Genomic DNA, 21751 nt, shown 5'->3' with positions numbered 1-21751 from the left:
CGTTTTGATTTTGGCTCTCCGCAGATGAGTATTTAAAACGAAATTGGCATATTTTTTTTTTGGCTAAATGGCTTTCTCATAGTTTTGATCGAATAATTTTGAGAAAAAAGGAGCAGGGAGGAGGCCTAGTTGCCCTCCGATTTTTTGGTTACTTAGAAAGGCAACTAGAACTTTGATTTTTTTACCAATGTTTTTATTAGTAAAAGATATACGTAACTTATAAATTAGCTTACGTAACGAACTTCCGTATTGTCATGTTTTTAGTTACGTAAATGAGGTCAGTACCTCGTCAGTACCTCCCTCTTTACACTAAAGCTTAAATTTTGTCCCAATTTCTTAAGAATGACCAATCAATCACCGAAGCCGTAAAATAAATAGTTGAAATTACTTAAAATACTTTAGCGCAAAGAGCGAGGTATTAGGAAGAGGTGAGCCCATCATGTGCGTAGTAGGTTAATTTCTGTTCGTTTTAAGTTTTAATTCTGATCCATACTTTCAGTTGAGAAAACTTTTTCATATTTAATTTTTCATTGTTTTTTTTTAAATAATGCTAGAAAATCCTGTGCTCCCTTCATGGAAATTTTCTTCCCCCAAGATAAATTCCTTCAAGGAAAGTTCCTCCAACATATCCCCCTTTTCTCAACCCCCCCCCCCCCCCTCCGACCAAAAAATCCCCCTGAAAACGTCTGTACACATCCAAATAACCATTACTATATGTAAGCACTGGTCAAAGTTTGTAACCTGTAGTCCCTCCAACGGGGACTCTGGGGGAGTAAGTCGTCCCCAAAGACATAGTTATAAGGTTTTTCGACTACGCTGAATACAATGGCTATCTCAGAATTTCGATCTGGTGACTTTGGGAAAATAATTAGCGTGGGAGGGGGCCTAGATGCCCTCCAATTTTTGGTCACTTAAAAATAGCACTAGAACTTTTCATATCCGTTAGAATGAGCCCTCTCGCAAGATTCTAGGACCACTGGGTCGATACGATAACCCCTGGAAAAAAAATAATAAAAAAAATAAACACGCATCCGTGATCTGCCTTCTGGCAAAAAATACAAAATTCCACATTTTTGTAGAGCTAGAAACTGATAAACTGATTGAAACTGATACGCTGAATCTGATGGTGTGATTTTCGTTAAGATTCTATGACTTTTAGGGTTTTCCCCCCTATTCTCTAAAATAAGGCAAATTATCTCAGGCTCGTAAATTTTGATGGGTAAGACTAACTTGATGAAACTAAATTGCGATTCTCTGACATTTTAAAGCAGCGTTAATTTCGTCAATATTTTCTTTTCTTCAAATACATTACCTTCAAAAATATACAAAAACCATTTCCTACACACAAAATTTAACCGAAACAATTTTAGTTTTCACTTTAGTATAAAGGACATTGTAAGCTTTTGGGGTTGAAAGGTGGCAACACCACCATTATTTGTGGTATTTTGTGTTTATTTTAAGTTTCTGTGCTTCGCTATTTATTGTAATTTCTGTCTTCTTTAGGATTCTTTCTTCTATTTTAGCAATCACTTTTCATTTCAAATTTAGCATCTTATTTAAGTATTCACTGCTTGTTTCAAGTTTTAAATTTGCTCTTTACTTTTTGTGTTTTATTTTGAAAAACGGAATGAAATTATTGAAAAAAAGGGTAAGGCCTCTAGTAAGAACTCTGGAAAAACAAAAAGACAACTCGGACATAATCGTAGGTAGTTCAATCACGCTACCTATGTAAATAGAACTATGGCTTCAATGCACTATTAATTTTTTTTTCCCCCAGGCCGATTCAGATAGAAGTTGTTCTACACAGTTCAGGGTAGGTCCACTCGATCGGAAATTGGAAGTTCTAGTTTCCGTTTTAAGATTTAGAAGTGACTGGAAGTCAACCAGTTCCCTCCCACACCCCTTCTAGCTAACCACCCCCTCCCAACCCCAAACAGCCCAGTGACAAGGGCTGTGAATTATGCAAACTACCCATTGATCACATATACATTTTATTATTAAAAAGGAGGCATGTTCGATCCTGGGTGTCCATGAAGGTTAGTGATACTAAGGTGAAGCTTTCGGGTACTGTTAAGTGGAATGTTGACCTGAATTCAAAAACACTATGTGCATCCAAGTTGTAAAAATGGTTTATCTGTTAATATCTCAGGAACAGCTAATGGTAAGTAGAAAGTATGTTGAGGGGAATACTGAACTAAATTAAAAAACCATTTGAGCATCCAGGACGTGAAAAGGACGTATCTGGAATATCCCAGGTACGGCTAAGGTTATAAGTTATTGGCTTGTAGAACATACCTGAAACCCTGATAGAATATTTGAATTTTGTCTTGGGGAGAGGGAGGACGAAAAGAGGACAAAAAAAAGTTCAAATAAATGATAGGTTATTTTATTACACAGTGACAAAAACACAGATACAAAAATTCTGGAAATTTCGACCACAAATACCAGTGATCACCATGAGCAGATAAACTAAAGTATTACAATTAAAACAAACTACATTTATAGCGAATAAAATAATTACTTCCAGGTCAAAGACAATTTCTGGTTCAGTGGCTGAGAGGGGTCATTCAAAGTCTTGACTTCCTTAATATTGCCTTAATGAAGTTCTATTTTTAATGAAGGTGACCCAAAATTCTTTTCCTTCCAATTGCAAACAAAATATTACTGAATTTACAGATATACACTTGCTTTGTCTATCCTCACTATATATACGACGTGCGTATATTTCGAAGACAACAATGCCTTTCTATGACGAACAAATAAAAGTTTAAACAGGGATAAGTTCTTGTATTAGACAGTGAAAAACAGAAACAAAAATTTTGGATGTTTCTGTTTTTGAAAAAAAGCGTCTTTTTTTTCACTGTCTAATATAGCGACTTATCCTTATTGGAAATTTTATTTGTTCGTCATAGAAAGGCAGTGTGGTCTTCGAAAAAAAAACCTAGGACAATAATTTCTTGAAGAAAATGTGGTCGAGTTGATTTTTGTTCTGTTTTGATTGAAGCTATCCGGACCATTTTTATCCTTATTTTTTAAAAGAACGAATTAAAAGAGTTATTAATACACAAGCTAAAATATATATAGCCTACGATACGATCATTATATTAAAATGGTCGAATAATATTCAAAATGGTCGTAGTAAATGGTCGTAATAAAATGGTCGTGTACATTCAAAGTTTCAACAAGATGGGGTTCATCTTTGCTTCAGCCTTTGGGAGGTGTAAAATTAAGCAGATATTCAACCAATTTATCTGAATAATAAACCCATCTACCCAAAAGCTTACAATAAAACTATTATTCACATTTGTCGCAGAACTGGCGCAAAAAACGACAAACACTTTACAAACATTAATTTTAGCAATGAATAAAAAGATAATTTCAATTAAAATTGAAAAAAATACTTAATAAAACTTCTACCCATAAAAAGGGTTTTCAATTAAAAGTAAAGAGATACATTAAAGTAAAGAGGAGAAGAAATAAAATCGAACAATATACTAAAATGATCACAAATCACTATTAATGAATAAAAAGACCCAAAATAAGCAGAGATTAGAACGAATAATCAAGTCAAATCTAACACAAACAGAATTGAATAGAGACCGAAGAAGGAATAACGTCCCCTAAACCTTCTAAAGGCCAGAGCATCACTTGCTAAGGAAGTTACCACTGCTAGTCATAAAATAAATAACCATGAATGGTGAATTGGTCTATCTTTATTAAGGATAGTAATATATTTCTTTGAAGAAAACTTCTTTTTTCTCATTTTGCAGATATAAAAAACAGAAATAAAGAAGGTAAAGTATTCCTAAGACGTTGTTCAAAGTAAAAAACACTGGATAAAACAAAAATCGCAAAGAAGAGAACAGCCAGTGAAAAACAGAATACAACATGATACAAATATTTGGGTTAAGACATCCACTCAAACGTCCAAATATTTTATATTAGAAATAAAACGTCCAAAATGACCAAAATATTTCTAGTTTTTCAGCATAAAAAAGGCACATTGGTTTCAAACTTAAAACAAATAATCTAACCTAACCTAACCTGACCTTTAAACAAACAAATTTGCGATAGAAGCGATTATTTTGTTCGTAAAGAGCTTGGTGAATTTTTCGTTATTCATATTATTGACTTACAAGTGAAGTGAACATACCACTCGCTGCCTTTTTTATGTTCTTTACGAATATAATAATCGCTTCTATCGCAAATTCAAATTTAAGCACTTTTGAGCTCTTGACCAAATATTTCCTATCAAAATATTTCTAGTATTTGGGTATAAAAAAGGCTTAATACATTGGTCTTAAACTTACTGTTTTATCATAAATCTAATTTTTTAATGCTATATAATCCACAAGTACTGATTTCCCACGATTAAGTTGGGTAAATAAATTATAAAATTGTGTATGCTGTTTTCTTCTTTTTTGACGCGTTTTCGCTAAAATATCGAAAATATGAAAGCCGACGGAAGAAGGTGTAGATAATTATCCCGCGAGGCTCCAATCCAAAGTGACATTAAAATTTATAATTTATATATATATTAAATTTATATTAAATTATACTAAATATATTAAATTTATAAATGGATTTACAATAAACCAGTAAGTTTGAAACCAATATCTTAAGCCTTTTTATGCCCAAAAACTATAAATATTTTGGTCATTTTCAAGAGCTCAAAAAGGACTTAAATTTGAATTTGCGGTAGAAACGATTATTATATCCGTAAAGAGCTTAAACAAAGGCGTCGAGTGGCATGTTCACTTTATTCGTAAATTTTTCACTGGAACTTACTGTCCTCATTTTTCTCTTCCTTGCAATTTTTTGTTTTGTCACTATTAGCCAGTGTGGTCTCAGGAACTATTTAAAAACACTGGATATTAAACAGAACCGTATATATATATATATATATATATATATATATATATATATATATATATATATATATATATATATATATATATATATATATATATAAATACAGTTTTTATACTGACCCCTTACGATTTTCCACAGGGTTTGCGAATAATTACTTTTTCCTTTCAGAACCCCTCTCTTGGAATTACTTCAAATTCCATCGTGTTTTCTACTTAGATCCATGCTTCTCTATGCCCACCTCATCCCGGAAAAAAAATAAACGAAATACATTGTTTTACAATGAGCACGATGTAATCCAACATAAACATGCCTTATAATTTGTTTTGAAAAAATGTATTTTAAGAGAAGATTAATTCATAAGACCAGGCTAGTCTGTTTCATAGTTGGACTATTCTCCGCCACCTGGTATATACGTTAGAACCTTAGTCCAGTCGCCACTACAGTAGAGAGAATATACACAGGTTTTCCATAGGCTTATCTAGTATGAATCTTGTGCGGTTTTAGATCTGTGTCACACATTTTTAATGAAGAGCATAGCCTTTGTCACTACTGTATATATTCTCTACTGTGTTCCAAAGCCTCCCTTATTCCGCCACTCATGGCACCCGCAACCTGGTGCACACAATTTTGAAAGTGAGTAGCCCTTCGGTGTATACAAAGAAAGTACGAGAAACTCACAACAATTTACGACATGATGGGAATTACTCATGCAGTCAGAACTGAATCCAGAATTTTTGTTCGGAGAGTGGGGAGGGGTAAATTATTTTGTCTTGGGAGGAGGTCAAGATTTTCATACCTGTATTTGTAAGACTAATTTACGAGTCAGAGAAATGTTTCAGGGGGGGCCCTCTATACTCTGTGTCCCCTGGATACGCCCATGTATACAGTTTTAACATCAGTCAATATTTTGCATTCTACAATTGCTTTTCACAAGGATTGTAAATACTTACATTTTTCTATCAGCATCCTCTTCCAAGTAAGCCAAGTTATCCATAACCAAACCACGTCTTAAAGTAGGACATACAAGCTTAGATTTGAAAATATTCGAAACTTCAAAATGAAATAGCTAGCGACCATGTCTTGAGGAGGGACAGTTGTTCCCATTCTTAAAACCGGTTTTAAATACCTTTAACCAAATTAGCGGCATATTAATTCAGGTTTTCAAATCTCAACAAGATCTAAGTATCAGCATCATTCTACGTGCACTATACCAGTGCATTATCCCGTTGTGTGTTTCAAAAGGAGATTGGGTGCAACCAAGGCCGTATCCAGGTGAGAGGAGGGGTACTGGGTCCCCTCCCCCCAGAAATTTTTTACCAACTCGTGAAAAGCAATAAAAATGCATATAAACAAATTTGAGATACGTTTTTAAGTTGTTTTTGTACCCCCATCCCAATGGAAAACATATCTTCCTGAACAAAAGTCATGGATACGGCTTTGGGTCCAACTATACTGAATCCAATTGACCATAGATTTTACGTCCATAGTGAATGTGAGAATAACTTTTATCAACTTACAATTCAATTTTTTTTTTAATTTTTCAGCTACATTACAATTTTATGTGGGCGCATGCTAAAAATTAGCATCTTAAAATTTTTTTTTCGTCTTGAAATGCACAAACGGGAAATAGTTATATTTACTATAACTAACGTTACCTTACCATAGGCACAGAGGAATATAGGAGTCTCCTCCTATTAATAGGACGCCATCAGGAGGGACGCCATCCTGGAAAGTATGATTTGTAAAAGCAATTATTTGGTATTTTGACTCTCCCCCAGGAAAACTTACAATATATATTGTATGGATGAGTAGGATTAAGGCCTCATTCAAGTGCTAGTCTATATTAATGACTAATTTAGGATTTTTTTTTTTTTAATGTGTTTGTGCTATTGCATTGGTGATTTCTCTTTTCATTATATATACATATATATATATATATATATATATATATATATATATATATATATATATATATATATATATATATATATAATTCGTATTTCATTGAAAAGTTACGATTTTACAAACGTCTTGGTAAACGTACTCTTTTAGAACCCACAGCTTGGTGATCGAGTTGCAAAGATTTGGAATTTTTGGTTTTTTAAGTCGCAGGAGAAAGGTAAAGGGATTTGAGTTTGTGAAAAGGGGGCAAAATTAATTTTTCTTCGGTCGTTATCCTCTTTTGAAATATCAATTGTGTGTGAGCACTTTACGTGTAAGCGGTCTATTAATCCAGGTTCTCGAACCTAAAGAAGTATAATGCATCAGCAACAATTTACATGCTCTTTACTTGTGCATACCCAATGTTACAACACATCCGAAGTTACGCAACCCGGAGACAAGAAACTTCGCTTTAATTAAAAAGATCCTCAATAAAAACGTAAATGAAGTGTTTGAAACACTTCAAAGGACTTAAATAACTACGCAGTTAATAGGTTGAAGAAATTCTGTAGAGAACTTGTAAAATTTTAAAGAACTTGAAAATTCATAAAAAAAACGTGTATAAGGGACTCCAAAAGTCGCAGCATATCTACATGAAATTAAATAAAAAAAAAAAACTAGTTTTTTTAACTGAAAGTAAGGAGCGACATTAAAACTTAAAACGAACAGAAATTACTCCGTATACGAAAGGGGCTTTTCCTCCTCATAGCCTCGCTCTTTACGCTAAAGTTTGACTCTTTCTCTCAACTCTACTTTTTAAAACAGTAAAAAACTTTAGCGTAAAGAGCGGGACGTTGAGATGAGGAATCAGCCCCTTTTCAGTTCAGTTCAGTTTATTAACATCAAAATAAATAAAATAACAACAATAACTCTCTACCCCTACAAAGCTCCATGGCCCACAAGGCTTTCATATACGAAGTAATTTCTGTTCGTTTTAAGTTTTAATGTCGCTCCTTACTTTCAGTTAAAAAAAACTTGTTTTTTATATTTAATTTCTGAACGTTTTTAAATCAATTCATGTTTTGATTTTGCTTCTCCGCAGAGGAATAATTAAAACGAAATTTGCATATTTATCTTTTTTTTGTTAAATGGCTTTCTCATAGTTTTGATAAAACGATTTTGAGAAAAAAAGGAGTGGCTGAGGAAGCCTAGTTGCCCTCCGATTTTTTGGTTACTTAAAAAGGCAACTAGAACTTTTTTACGAATGTTTTTATTAGTAAAAGATATACGTAGCTTATAAATTAGCTTACGTAACGCACTTTTGTATTCTCATGTTTTTATTACATATATGAGGGGGTTCACCCCCTCGTCAGTACCTCGCTCTTTCCACTAAAGCTTAAATTTTGATCCCAATTAATTAAGAATGCCCTGAATCACAAAAGCCGTAGAATAAATAGTTGAAATTACTAAAAATACTTTAAGTTCCCCCAACATATCCCCCTCTTCTCAACCCCTAACCCCAACCAAAGAATCCCCCTGAAAAAGTCTGTACACTTCCCAATAACCATTACTATATGTAAGCACTGGTCAAATTTTGTAACTTGTAGCCCTTCCCACGGGGACTGTGGGGGAGTAAGTGGTTCCCAAAGACATAGTTATAAGGTTTTTCGACTACGCTTAATAAATGGCTATCTCAAAATTTTGATCCAGTGACTTTGGGAAAATAATTAGCGTTGGAGGGGGCCTAGGTGCCCTCCAATTTTTTTGGTCACTTAAAAAGTGTACTAGAACTTTTCATTTCCGTTAGAATGAGCCCTCTCGCAACATTCTAGGACGACTGGTTCGATACGATCACCCCTGGGGAAAAAACAAACAAACAAATAAACACGCATCCGTGATCTGCCTTCTGGAAAAAAAATACAAAATTCCAGATTTTTGTAGATAGGAGCTTGAAACTTTTACTCCAGGGTTCTCTGATACGCTGAATCTGATGGCGTGATTTTCGTTAAGATTTTATGACTTTTAGGGGGTTTTCCCCCAATTTTCTAAAATAAGGCAAATTTTCTCAGGCTTGTAACTTTTGATGGGTAAGACTAAGCTTGATGAAACTTATATATTTGAAATCAGCACTAAAATATGATTTCTTTGATGTAACTATTAGTATCAAAATTTCATTTTTTAGAGTTTCGGTTACTATTGAGCCGGGTCGCTCCTTACTACAGTTCGTTACCACGAACTGTTTGATGTAGTAGTTTGTTTTATGATCCCTGTGAAACACACGATTTTGCGACAAGCCTACAGCTGTAAGACGGCTGCACATTAATTTCGAGCAATCCATTCACCGAGCGAGAACTATGATATAACTTAAGAGTTGCTAACAGTTCGTGGCAAAGAACTGTAAGTAAGGAGCTATTCAGCGCAATAGTAACCAAAACTTCAAGAAACCGAGTCTTAGTCACATAAAAAAAATCGAATTTTGATGCTTATTAAAAATGCATAAAATTCATCAAATTTAAAGTGACCCATCCAAAGTTATTAGCCTGATAAAATTTGCCCAATTCTTGAAAAGGGGAAAACAATCCCAAAACATCAAGTGATCTCAATGAAAATCACAACATCAGATTCAGCGTATCAGAGAACCCTGCTGTAGAGATTTCAAGATCCTATACACAAAAATGTGGAATTTTGCATTTTTTTGCCACAGGAAAGATCACGGATGCATGTTTATTTGTTTTTTTCCTGGAGTAATCGTATCAAACCAGTGATCCTAAAAGATAGGGAGAGGGGTCATTTGATCGGACATGAAAAGTTCTAGTTCCCTTTTTAAGTGATCAAAAATATTGGAGCGCAGCTAGCCCCCTTCCCCCCCCCCCCCCCTTTTCCCCCGGTGTCACCCGATCAAAATTTTGAGCTAGTCATTTTGTTCAGCATACTTTTAAGATCTAGCAAATATGTCTTTGAGGATGACTTGACCCCCCCCCCCACATTCCCCGAGGGAAGGGCGGCAAGCTATGAACTTTGCCCATGGTTCACATATATTATTGGCTATTGGGAAGTATATGCCCTGTCAAAAGAAGTGGCCCCAAAACGTCCCGCGAGGATGGACGGGACTTAAGTAAGTAAGTAAGTGGGAAGTATACAGACATTGTTTGGCGGGGACTTTTCTATCGAGGAGGGGGCCAGATTTCCCAGCATTATTTAAAGAACGATCAAAAATTAAAGACAATTTTTTTTTAATTGTAAGTAAGGAGCAATATTAAAACTTAAGACGAACAAAAATTATTACATATATGAGAGGGTTACCCCTCCTCAATACCTTACTCTTTACACTAAAGTTCTTTTTTAGAACTTCAGAAAAAAAGCTTATTATTCTAAACGGCTCTTGTATTTCAGCAGTCATTCTTAAATAAGTGGAACCAAAAGTCAAACTTTAGCGTAAAGAGCGAGGTATTGAAAAGGAAGTGACCCCCCTGATATACGCAATGATATCTGTTCGTTTTAAGCTTTAATGTTCCTTATTACTTTCAGTTGAAAAAAACTTGATTCCTTAAAATTTAATTTTTCAAAGATGGCTTCAGTCTAAAAAACGTAAAGTGAATATCAGATGCATTTCTTTAGATGAATAAAGATAGATCTCAGCTATCGATTAATGGCTAAATCGTCGTCTTAAGTGGCCTTAACTGTGGCCTTAGCTATCGATTAATGGCTAAATCGTCGTCTTAAGTGGCCTTAACACTATGTACGTACTTTTATATGCTAAGCGGTTAAGTTACGTTACCTATCGTAACTTCATTAAGTTACGTAAATATAACTTTTCAACATAATGAAGTCCTTTCACATTAGACAAACCTGTAAGTCCATAAGGCCAATATAATTATTGTCTAAAATTATAACTACTGTTCATAAATTAACATTTATGAACATGTAATATATATATATATATATATATATATATATATATATATATATATATATATATATATATATATATAAATATAATATATATATATATATATATATATATATATATATATATATATATATATATATATATATATATATATATATATATATATATATATATATATATATATATATATTCATTAAACAAAAAAGACATCAGTATTAAAAGCCAAGGGCGTGGCAAAAATACAATAAAAATAATACAGGACTAAATAAATTGTAAAACGACTGATAGGAGTCGCAGGTCCTAATCGGGACCACAAGCCTTACTGGCGATTCAAGCCCTGGTCAAACGTCAAAGGCTTTATAGTAACAGTTTATTAATTTATTTTCAATATTTATTAATAATTTGGAATTTTCACTGTGTTGCTGCTATTTTGACTTTTACCTAACGTAACATAAGTGTACGTCACGTAATTTCTAATTAGAGTTCGAGCTTAATTGGCGCTGTCAACGATACGTACAAAATTTGCTCCGTAAGATTACAGAACGTAATGTACAATGTTAAGTTTTGATTACGTGAAAGGTTCTAATGTGAAAGCACTCCTGAAACTTTGGACCACCAAAAAAAAAAAAAAAAAAAAAAAAAAAAAAAAAAAAAAAAAAAAAAAAAAAAAAAAAAATCAAACTTTCCAAAGACAACATAAATTGAGCAGATATTGGTTTGAATTGTCAATTGTTAGGTTTGAAGACTACCAGCAACAATTTAAATATCTCAACTTTAATTATGTCGTAGAACAATAACAGAATCCATTATTTAACGGCAATAGATTAAAATTTAGGTCCAACGCGACCACACTATAAATAAGAAAATGAAAAAAATGAACAGAAAAAATTTATTTTTTAATAAATACTAGAAACTGGATGGAAGAATTTTTAACAATTCAAAGGGCTTGAAAACTCACAGAGAAAACATCCAATAAGTAAAATTGTATTCTTGTGAAACCAAACACGGTGGCAGTGTTGCGATATTGATTTTTTGAATTGTACTAGACATAGGTCTAAAAATGTACTTCCCGGGAAAAAATGTACCAGACGCAAAAAATTTTTTTTCGCGTGTTGCGCTTCGCGCAACACGCGATCTTCTTTCGCGCTACTGTACGAATCTATACAATATCATTCTTTTCGCTTATTTTTTTCTCTCTTCCCGATGGCTCCCATTTTCTTTTCTAACCTTATTTTTCCGCACCTTCGTGTTTTCTGGAATAGAGCTTGGCTCTAGAGCGTGCTCAGTAGCCAAAGAGCCAAAATGTGCCTATTGAGGTAAATTAGTTCTGCCAAATGAAGGTAACTCAGAACTGGAAAGTCACGCAAAATCTGCCACAAAGGAAAAGCGGTTGAGTCGCGAAGAAATTCCACTGGATCCACGAACCACGGACCCAGAGATGTCTCTTCCGAAAATCCCTTATTCGTCTTATTTAACCAATTTGAACAACGCTTACGGAAAGCGGCAGCAGCCTAACCTAAGTGATAACCAAAAGGATAGCAATTTTAAGCAGAGTGAAGCGGAAGAAACCGCAGATAACCAAAACAAAAACTCCAAATATGCTTTGTCCATGGAGGACATATGTTATGTCTATGGGCCTGGCTCTAATCGAGAAAGGGGTTGTTGAGTTGTGGAGCTCGGAATGAGCTCAAATTAAAATTACGGCCCATTTTACGGCGTTATTTATCTTTCTTTATGTTAGATCATCGGATACAAAAGTAGGAATGAACAGAAAAACAAGATATTCACTTCTTTTAAAAACTAAAACTTCTTAGGAATTATCACGAGATCATCACGTCTTCAATATCTCTTAGCAGAGACTCAATTTCCTCCTGTTGATCATCTTCTACTTCAACAATTGCCTGTTCTTCAGACCCTTTCTTTTTTTTCCTGAGGGTTCCAGGAGACACAAGTACCATGGTCGCGAATATGCTCCCTTGTCCGAATCAAGGAGTAAATGGTGTCAACTGCAAGGCGGTTTCGAGACTTCGTTTTAACCACCGACACTGCACTGAAAATACGTTCGACACAGGCCGATGAGTGTGGAAGAGACATGACAGAAAACATGAATGTACAAAGCTCTGCATACTTTGAAGAGCCAAGACCATTTTTAAGCTCGTTCAGTTTCCCCCAGTACACCTCTGGACTTTTCAAGTATTGGGGTGGCAAATGCTTTGATTCAGCAGGGATTGATCGCCACTGAGAGCTCAATTCTTCTAGAGATTGTTGGTTGACTAAGTTAGGAAACATGACTAGTACTGGTACTAAATCCTCTCGGCCAGAGGCAGCCACAACCGGGTCGATCACTTTCATTTTCTGCAGAACCTTAAAGGTTGAGTTGCAGTAAAAGCGGACATAAAACTCCTTTGCCAACTTCACATAAAACTTCAGACACACTAGTTTGAACGCATGCACTGTTGGGGCAGGAATATTTTTCTCGCTAACCTCAGCTTCCACGTTTGCTCCCACATAGATTCGTTCGAGAGGCAAGAAATACTCTCGGTTGGACGGATCATAGGTCCCTAACGGCTTGTTTTCAACTACTTCCGGACGTAGGAAGTTCCTTAGGATAGTCCCAAATACCGTAGAGACCTCGTTGCAAAGGCAGTGCAGCCTAACCCCCTCAGCTTGAAACATTTCGTGTACACATTTTCCATCATTTTCAGGACTTTTCAGCAGAGGCCGATTTGATGGCCTTGAATTCCTCGTAAAAGTACACTTTCAGAGCTCTCCACTGTTCTAAAATTCGCATAACTACGGACTCGAGAGACAGCCAACGGACGTCACAGACTTTCAGCAGTCTATGGTTTTTCGTATCTGTTATCCCCTGAAACTCTGCATATGCTGCAATACGCTTTGGTGAATGCTGTATATAGTTATATACATCACGGACAAACTCATCAAATTCTAGTGGGATCTCTTTGGAGGCGTTAGACGCGCATAGTGCAAGGCTATGGCACACACAGCCTACAACAATAACATACGGATTGTCAATTTTCACAAGAGCCTTCAGCCCCGTTACCTCCCCCATGTTCACAGAGGCATCATCCCATCCGAAACCTATGCAGTTCTCTTTTGGGATATTTCTGACGCTGAGTAGCTTATCTACTTCTCCCTTCATTATCTGAGCTGTTGCTGATGGCACCTCGACAAGTCCTAATAAGCGATCGCAAACACGTTTTAACTGAGGACACCAGAAGCGAGCAACAACAGCCATAGATTTAACAACAGATTTGTCTGTCGATTCATCCAACAAGATTGAAAACTTGCATTTCTGCAATTTCTCTGAGAGAGCCTGGTCTGCATCAGGTGCCAACTTTTTCACAATGATATTTCGTGTTTTGTCACGGCCGCACGTAATCTTACCTGCGATCACGGATCAGGGAACACATTTTTTAGGAGCCCTGGCAGATGTTCCATAACCCTAAATGGCAGGTTGTGTTCAGCGATAAAGCCGCTGAGCTTCAGCTCTGCATTCTCAACACTCTTCTGCAACATCACACTTTTCTTAAATTCAACGTTACTGGAGCACAAGTTTGTTAGATCAGTTGTATGCTGCTTTGCCTCAAAGTTCTTTACATGGAATTTATTTTTGGAATGTTGAAGAGCATGGGTTTTTCCTCCAATGTAACTTTTGTTGCAAACCAGGCACATAAATCTCGTACTGTCCTTCTCATCCTTCCGAATCCATTTCTGCAGGTCTTTGTCAGAAAGCCAGTCACTGTTAAATTTGTGCTTGTAATGTGTCTTTTTCTTTTTTGGCTTTGCCTTGACATTCATTCTCTCATCAACACATTCGTCATCAGAGTCAGACTCTTCAGATTCACTAGATTCAGTACTGCTGCCGCTTTCTTCACCTAGTGATATCATATCCTGGTCACAGTTTTTGCTGTTCTTATCACTGCCCAAGTTTGCTCGGCTATCAGGGTTTATTCCAGTCTGTACTTCTGTCACCTCGTGCAATTCTTCAGTGGGTTTGTTCGGATTTTCTTGTCTCTTATCTGTCTCATCTGGAGGTCCTGGCTTTTTGAAAAACTGTAGAAGTTTTGATTGCTTCATTTTGTCCTTAAAAACGATATATAGCATATAATTCCATGTATCTACTAGCTACTCTCTACTACGTATGGTAAATCAAAAAAGAGGATTAAAACTAGCTTTTTTCACGGTAAGAATGACAAGCATACTAGGCTAGATAGTAATTTTACTTTGGGATTTTTTTGTTAGCTTTACCCTTGATCAGGTAAACAGATGCTGACAAAAAACCAGAGATTCCCTTCTACAATCACACAACACAGAAGTACGGATTTCCTAAAGAGATTTCCCTGAAAAACTGTGTTATGTGATAGCAGTAAATAATGCATGGGTGATCGAAATATGTACTGATATTCCAATAAACACGGTGACAAAGACAGTGAAAACTCTGATCACAAAGATGTGTCCGCCTGTCATCTCTTTAAGAAGAGTAACCATCTGGTAAGCTACTACAAAATTACCCATGGCCATGATAGATATAAAGGAACGCTTATCCTCCACAGAATTTCAGGCTGTGGGATACTTGTCACTGACTTTGTCAGGTACTACCCATGTCAGTAATTATCCTGATTTTGGTAGAGTAGCCTACAGGTTAAAAAAAAATACAATAAAGGTTCCTGCTTTTTTTATTCCAAAACTAGCAATGGTACAGTAGAGGTATGCTTATTTAAACAGTTACCATACTTAAATATAAACAGTGCAGTTTTGGGCTAAATGGTAGAATGAAGATCCAAAATACCTATTCAGGTAGACTATTTTCAGAGGCCCCTAATTGCCTACTTTGGCTAATTGATAGTTAACTTTAGTCACAGCAAGTGCATGAAAATGGCAAAGTTCAAAGTCAACAAACATTCAAATAAGTATGACTTTGTCAGGTACTACCCATGTCAGTAATTATCCTGATTTTGGTAGAGTAGCCTACAGGTTAAGTGACTTTGTCAGGTACTACCCATGTCAGTAATTATCCTGATTTTGGTAGAGTAGCCTACAGGTTAAAAAAAAATACAATAAAGGCTCCTGCTTTTTTTATTCCAAAACTAGCAATGGTACAGTAGAGGTATGCTTATTTAAACAGTTACCATACTTAAATATAAACAGTGCAGTTTTGGGCTAAATGGTAGAATGAAGATCCAAAATACCTATTCAGGTAGACTATTTTCAGAGGCCCCTAATTGCCTACTTTGGCTAATTGATAGTTAACTTTAGTCACAGCAAGTGCATGAAAATGGCAAAGTTCAAAGTCAACAAACATTCAAATAAGTATACCTCTACCCAAGTATGCTGCACATGAAAGGTTCATGAAGGTAGATTTCACCATGGCATATGTCTAGCCGATATGCTCTCCACTACACTCCTAGTCACTCCTACTCTAAGCCTCTTCTATCTGCTTTTCCACAAGTGATCAGCTTAAGAAACATGGGGGCTAATCGCATACAGGTATGGCTCACATAAAACCTATTGTCATTCATACTATAACTGATAGATATTTTGAACAGTCTGAACTTGTAGGTTTGAATGTGCATTTTGTTAGATCACTAAGTTAGTGATCGAGCCTGTAGCAATGTGGGTTGCAAGAAGGACTTGTTGCACAAATACCGTACATAACAATCATCTGAATAAGCCACTACACTACATACTTAGCGTTGCTGACATGGCAAATCTGAAGAAGACTTCAGCAGGCTTACCTCACAACTGGAGTTAAGATGATAGCATTTTTAGTTTTTGAAAATCCGCGGCAACTTTCCGTTTTCCGTAACGACTCCAAATTTACCATAGAGTTAACCTCTAAATAAAAGCAGACAGACAAGTCGCGAGAGTATTTGCCATAGCAATGAATGGTAAAGGTTCCGTTTACAAGTAAAAATCGTTCTTTTTTTTTAGTTTTGGAGAAAATGTACTGAATTTGTACCAGTTCGACGTAAATGTACTGATTTTCTGACTTTAAAAAAAAGTTGTACAGATGTACAGGTCAGAGAAAAAAGTACTGAATCTGGTACAATTGTACCACCCATCGCAACACTGCACGGTGGGTATGAAAGAAGGCTATAGAGCAAATGCTGTTGGAAGACACTTGTGACGCTCAAGGATAGCTAGCTTCAATTCAAATTTTTGAATTTTTATATCCTCTTACAAAATAATTGTAATTTTTATTTAATGGTAATAAATTCAGCTATTGATTTGGATCTTAGACATGTTGAATTTCATGGCACTGATAACGGCTGCCAAGGACGGGTCAGGACTTCCATCAATACCCCATCTGACCTACCCATCAGAGCCAGGACAACGGAAACCAGACCTAGTGGAATCCAGATTGTAGCACTCCTTCTTTCGCAACTCTACTGAACAATCCCAAAAACCACTACGTAAAGATGCAAAAATCCAAAGTGACAAATTGTCTTCGTCTAACACATCATCGTATGTCAAAATGCGGCTTATAGAATTAGAATTGCATAGGTTTATCAGTCAAGTTTTCGACAATTAATTGTACCAAGGGTAGAGAAAGGGAAATAAGAAAGGTAATTAAAGTTGAAACTTAAACAACCATACACATCTTCATAATTAGGAGAAATCGGAAAATTAATTTTTAACGAAAAAGTTACAAAAACCGTATAATGTAATTATACGGTTTTTGGTAGCAGCTCGAGGGTGATTTTAGGGGAGGGAAAGACAGGGCACTTGCCGCGGGCGCAGAAATTTTAGGGACGCAAAATTTCAAACGAATAGTCTAATGGTTATAATCATTCTGTAATTTTCGAAATTTTATTAATCAAAAATATGACGCGCAGTTAATAAATAAAAGTAATCACATAATAATAATAAAAATACTTAAATCAAAATAATTTCTAACAATCTAAACAGTAAATTAAAAAAAAACTATTGGTTAATTAATAAATTGAAAATAATTATGTTAACAAATGTAAATTTTGTTAAAATTTGACTTGAAAATTTTGTGGGAGACAGGGAAGGGGGCACTAATCAAGATTTTGCCCTTGGTGCAAGAGAGGCCAGAACCACCACTGTAGCAGCTGGTGGTAAATTTAATTAAACAAAAAAAAGTGGGTGAACATCAGCAAAAGCCAAGCTAGAAAATATGGCACAACTCAGCTGAAGGATACCTTCTCTTTTAAAATGCAGTTTTCTTTGGTAATAACAATATTGGTAATATTTGAAATTTGACAGATGAAAAGCACTGTCAAATTTAGCCAATTAGTTTTGCTTACTTATTTTTGCAGTTCAACATTGCAACACAGACGAAAATTTGGTTCCATTCTAAGGACTTCACCAAAAGACAACCAAAAGAAAAGCCTGAGGAAATCACGGTTTTAGGCACGAACAGACCTAAGATGGGCCTACGGGGAAAAATGTTTTCATTTTAATGTCCACGGTACTTAAAAATTCAAAATTGATTTACATTTCGAAGTTTGGTTGAGCCCTTAGGTGGCTGGTAAATTTAATTAATGGAGGTGCGTATTTTAGACATAGCACGGATGTACTGACTGAACAAATTGGCAAAGAGTTTGGCTTTTCTCAGAAGCATCAATTCGCAGTTATTAAATAAGGCTTGTGTTCACAAGCCACATATAAGCCAAGGACAAAATGACGACTGCTATTATAATTTATACTACCGCTATTGCGTTGAAATAAAAAAAAACATGAGCCAAATTTCGACATGAGAATGAACTGACGGTCCTGTGTGGAATAAAATATACTTGAATATATATATTTATTTATTTATTATTTATTTATTTATTTTCTTTATTTCCCTCAAAAAATGAGGAGTACGCTACAATATAATATAAAGAAAAAACAACTGATAACACTTACAATCAAAACCTATCAAATATTGATCGAAAACTTAAATAAAAAAAAAAAAAAAAAAAAAAAAAAAAAAAAAAAAAAAAAAAAAAACACTTGCTAAATAGATTAGCCTATAAATCATGAAGAGCCAGAACTGTTACTAAAAAACGGAAATAAATTGTGGCCTAAAAGGCTAATTTTCGCCCTATCTTCAAATGTTTTATATTTTTTGTTTATACAGACTACAGGATCCTTCACATTAAGCTTGGATCCTGTCTAAAAAATTCTTATTTGGGATTGGAATCTCTAGTTACTTTCAAGAAGAAGCGCACAATTAAGAGATAACAAATCCTGACTAAATGAATTTTTTTTAAACCGAATTTCGAAAAAAGTCATCTTACAACGAAATTTCTTGGTTTTCATTCAGTTTCACTAGAATATTCATGGATAGAAGAAGAGATTTTCCCCCTAGTTTTAGATTTGGTTTATAGGATTTTCCCAAGCGGACAGTGAGTTTTTAGTAGGGGGCATATTCTACCTTCAATTTTGGCTATGCGCTCACAATATACAATTTTTAGACTATTTTTATTTTTTATTTTTTTATGCTCTATATTTTTTTTTGTTTTAACAAATGAATAGCTAGTAATAAAATAATAAAGAAAAAGGCATTAGAACAGATAAATTCAAACTTCAAGAAAGTAAGAAGGATCCTCGAAATTTTTTGTCCTGTGGTGGCGCAGTGGGTTTGACCTTAGTTTGGTAATACGGGACCCAGAGATCGAATCATGCTGCAGCAATGCACTGCAGGGCCGACGCAGGGACCTTAGTAGTCAAGAGGCGTCGTTAATCTGATACATCCTCGAAATTTGCTATATTAACTGAAGCTTACAGAACACTCACAGAGCTTGCGAAAAATTTATACGACTACTTTTTTCAAGTATGGGTAGCAATCTCACACCTCAATTAGCCTCGAGTCCCTAACCTCAAGCGATTAGCCTAAAGAGCTTGAACACTTCCATATGCAACTTTTATTACAGATAGTATATAACAAGTTTTTATCAATGTCAAACAAACTCAACTAAATCATATAGCATAGCATAGTTTAATATGACTAGAACAAAACAATCCATAAAAGTCTTTCTAATCCAAGAGACACCTGAATTTCAAGAACGGTGGGCATAAGGTGCAAACGATATTCCATTGGATAAGGATACTTCCAAGTTAAAGCTCCGGGAATTCAAACGCTAAAAATTAGACTCGTAAAAAAATTAGAGACAGGCACGTACACAGAGGAAGAAGGTTCCGCGCTCAAGTTCACTAAAAAGACCAGCGTTTTTACCATTTTTCCACAATTTCGTACACGTTTCTAATAATTCTGCTACGTTTTTTAATTTAACCAAATTAATCCGAGTTCCAGCATCCCCCCTTTGAACGAACGTTTGTAAATTGAGCCCAGGGGGATGCTCGTAATGAAGGGATGAAGTAAAGATATGCACCAGTTATTGAGGTTTTCACGGTTACTAGTGAGAAACGGTATAAATAGTTTAAAGTAATATAAGCAAACGATCCTGTTTTGAACGTTAACATAAACAGTGAGTACGTTGTACGTGGCTACTTAAATGTTATTTGCTGAAATTATTCTCCGATTAAGTAGCAGTCTGTACAACATCATAGGTGGTTGTTGAAATTACTGCAATTGACATATAATTAAGCATAGATCCCCTAATTTGCCTAAGAGTAACGGAGAGCGCCCTTCCAGAACCTGGCAATGCTGCCTCTAATGCACTGCCAGAAAAAAAAAAAACTTGAGAAAACTAGTTCTACCAAAAATTTACAGCCTGGAAAAATTAGCTCGCCGAACCATCATCGAACCACCAACGCAATCACCATTAGAACACTAACGGTGTGCTAGTATAATTCAACCACAAGCACAAAAGAAAATTTACGTCTTCGTCATCGAAGCTTCGTCACGGAAAGCCTTCGTCATCGAAGCTTTCAACCCAATCATTTTTTTTTTTTCAATTTTGTTGTGTTATGATACTGTCTTCTGTAATATCATTCATACTATAGTTCTGATGGTCAATAAAAAAGCCAAGATTCATAATTCATATTCTTTGTTGATTTTTTTTTTTCTTCTTCTTGCACTTCGTTGAATTTAATGTTAGACTAGAGCGAAAGAAGCGGAGAAATTTAGCTAGAAAGCCTAAATAAATACCAATTTGTTCCCAAGTATTTTCAGCTCATTACGTGTCTAGATATTTTAATAGATGCGGCACATAATGGGATACGCATCACACTGCGCGTCTATTCTATTTTAATCGACGAATGCGACTACAGAATGACTCGCGCTAAATTTCTAAGATGATGTGGACGCCCGTTTTAGTACGCGCTATGCGATACCAGCAGATGCGTTCCTTTATTCGTGTACGTGACTAAATTTACTTCTGTTTTCCTTGAAGTTCATGGTAAATTTCATCGAGTGGCAATTTGGTGGTGTGCCTTTTTTTCAGAGAGCTGTTTCAAAAATCAATATCATGGCTATTTTCTGCAGCAATTTATTTCCCTGAAAAGTAGATACTGAGGGGGGAAAATCTTATGAATACTATGTCAAAATGTTGAAGTTACAAAACAATGAAAAAAAAAAAAAAAACGCGTAAACACAAATGAAGAATTATTTCAAAACCATTTATCATCTTAAAATGAAGAAAAAAAAAAAAAAAATCATTTTTCGAATAAAAAAAAAAAAAATCATTTGGCACCTTATAGCCCATAAACTTCATTTTTTTTTTTAGACAGAAGAAATATGTTTGGAATGAAAAGACTAAAAGGATATAAACATATGTTCCAGTCACAGCAGAGATGGTAAAAAACTGAACAAATCCTCAAATTTTAACATCTCTCCACGGAAAATTCAGACAAGAAAAGTATTTGTTGGTAGTACACTGCCCATTGACCTTCAAAAATTAAAAACAAAAGACGGACTTAAAATACTTATTAAAACACAGGATACAATAATAATTTCCAGTCAAAATAAGAAATAGTGACAGAACTAGGCAAATCGTTACTTAGAATTCTTGAACGCTTTGTTCCCAAGTGAAATTTATTTTGTGGTTCTCTAAACGTATGAATTTAATTGAAGTGAATTTAAATCAATAGTCTGCCACAGGCATGTAGGTTCCGAGACTCCACTGGCTAAAAATGACGTAATGAAAAACGAAG

General features: G+C 35.1%; 1 protein-coding gene across 4 annotated transcripts in view; it reads right to left on the bottom strand.

The window, feature by feature from the left end:
• LOC136027970 (protein NDRG3-like) overlaps positions 1 to 21751 on the bottom strand; it is a 123118-nt gene that overhangs the window by 45664 nt on the left and 55703 nt on the right. The window contains exon 1 of one of the 4 annotated variants that reach the window (XM_065705463.1): positions 5823 to 5935. The exons of the other annotated variants lie outside the window; for them this stretch is intronic. The gene's annotated coding sequence lies outside the window, so the exon portion shown is untranslated. Of the gene's footprint in view, positions 1 to 5822; positions 5936 to 21751 lie in introns of those variants that run through there. 4 annotated transcript variants of the gene reach the window in all.

This window comes from Artemia franciscana, chromosome 6, assembly GCF_032884065.1.
Source record: "Artemia franciscana chromosome 6, ASM3288406v1, whole genome shotgun sequence".
Lineage (NCBI taxonomy): Eukaryota > Metazoa > Arthropoda > Branchiopoda > Anostraca > Artemiidae > Artemia > Artemia franciscana.
This window is presented reverse-complemented; position numbering and strand designations above follow the sequence as displayed.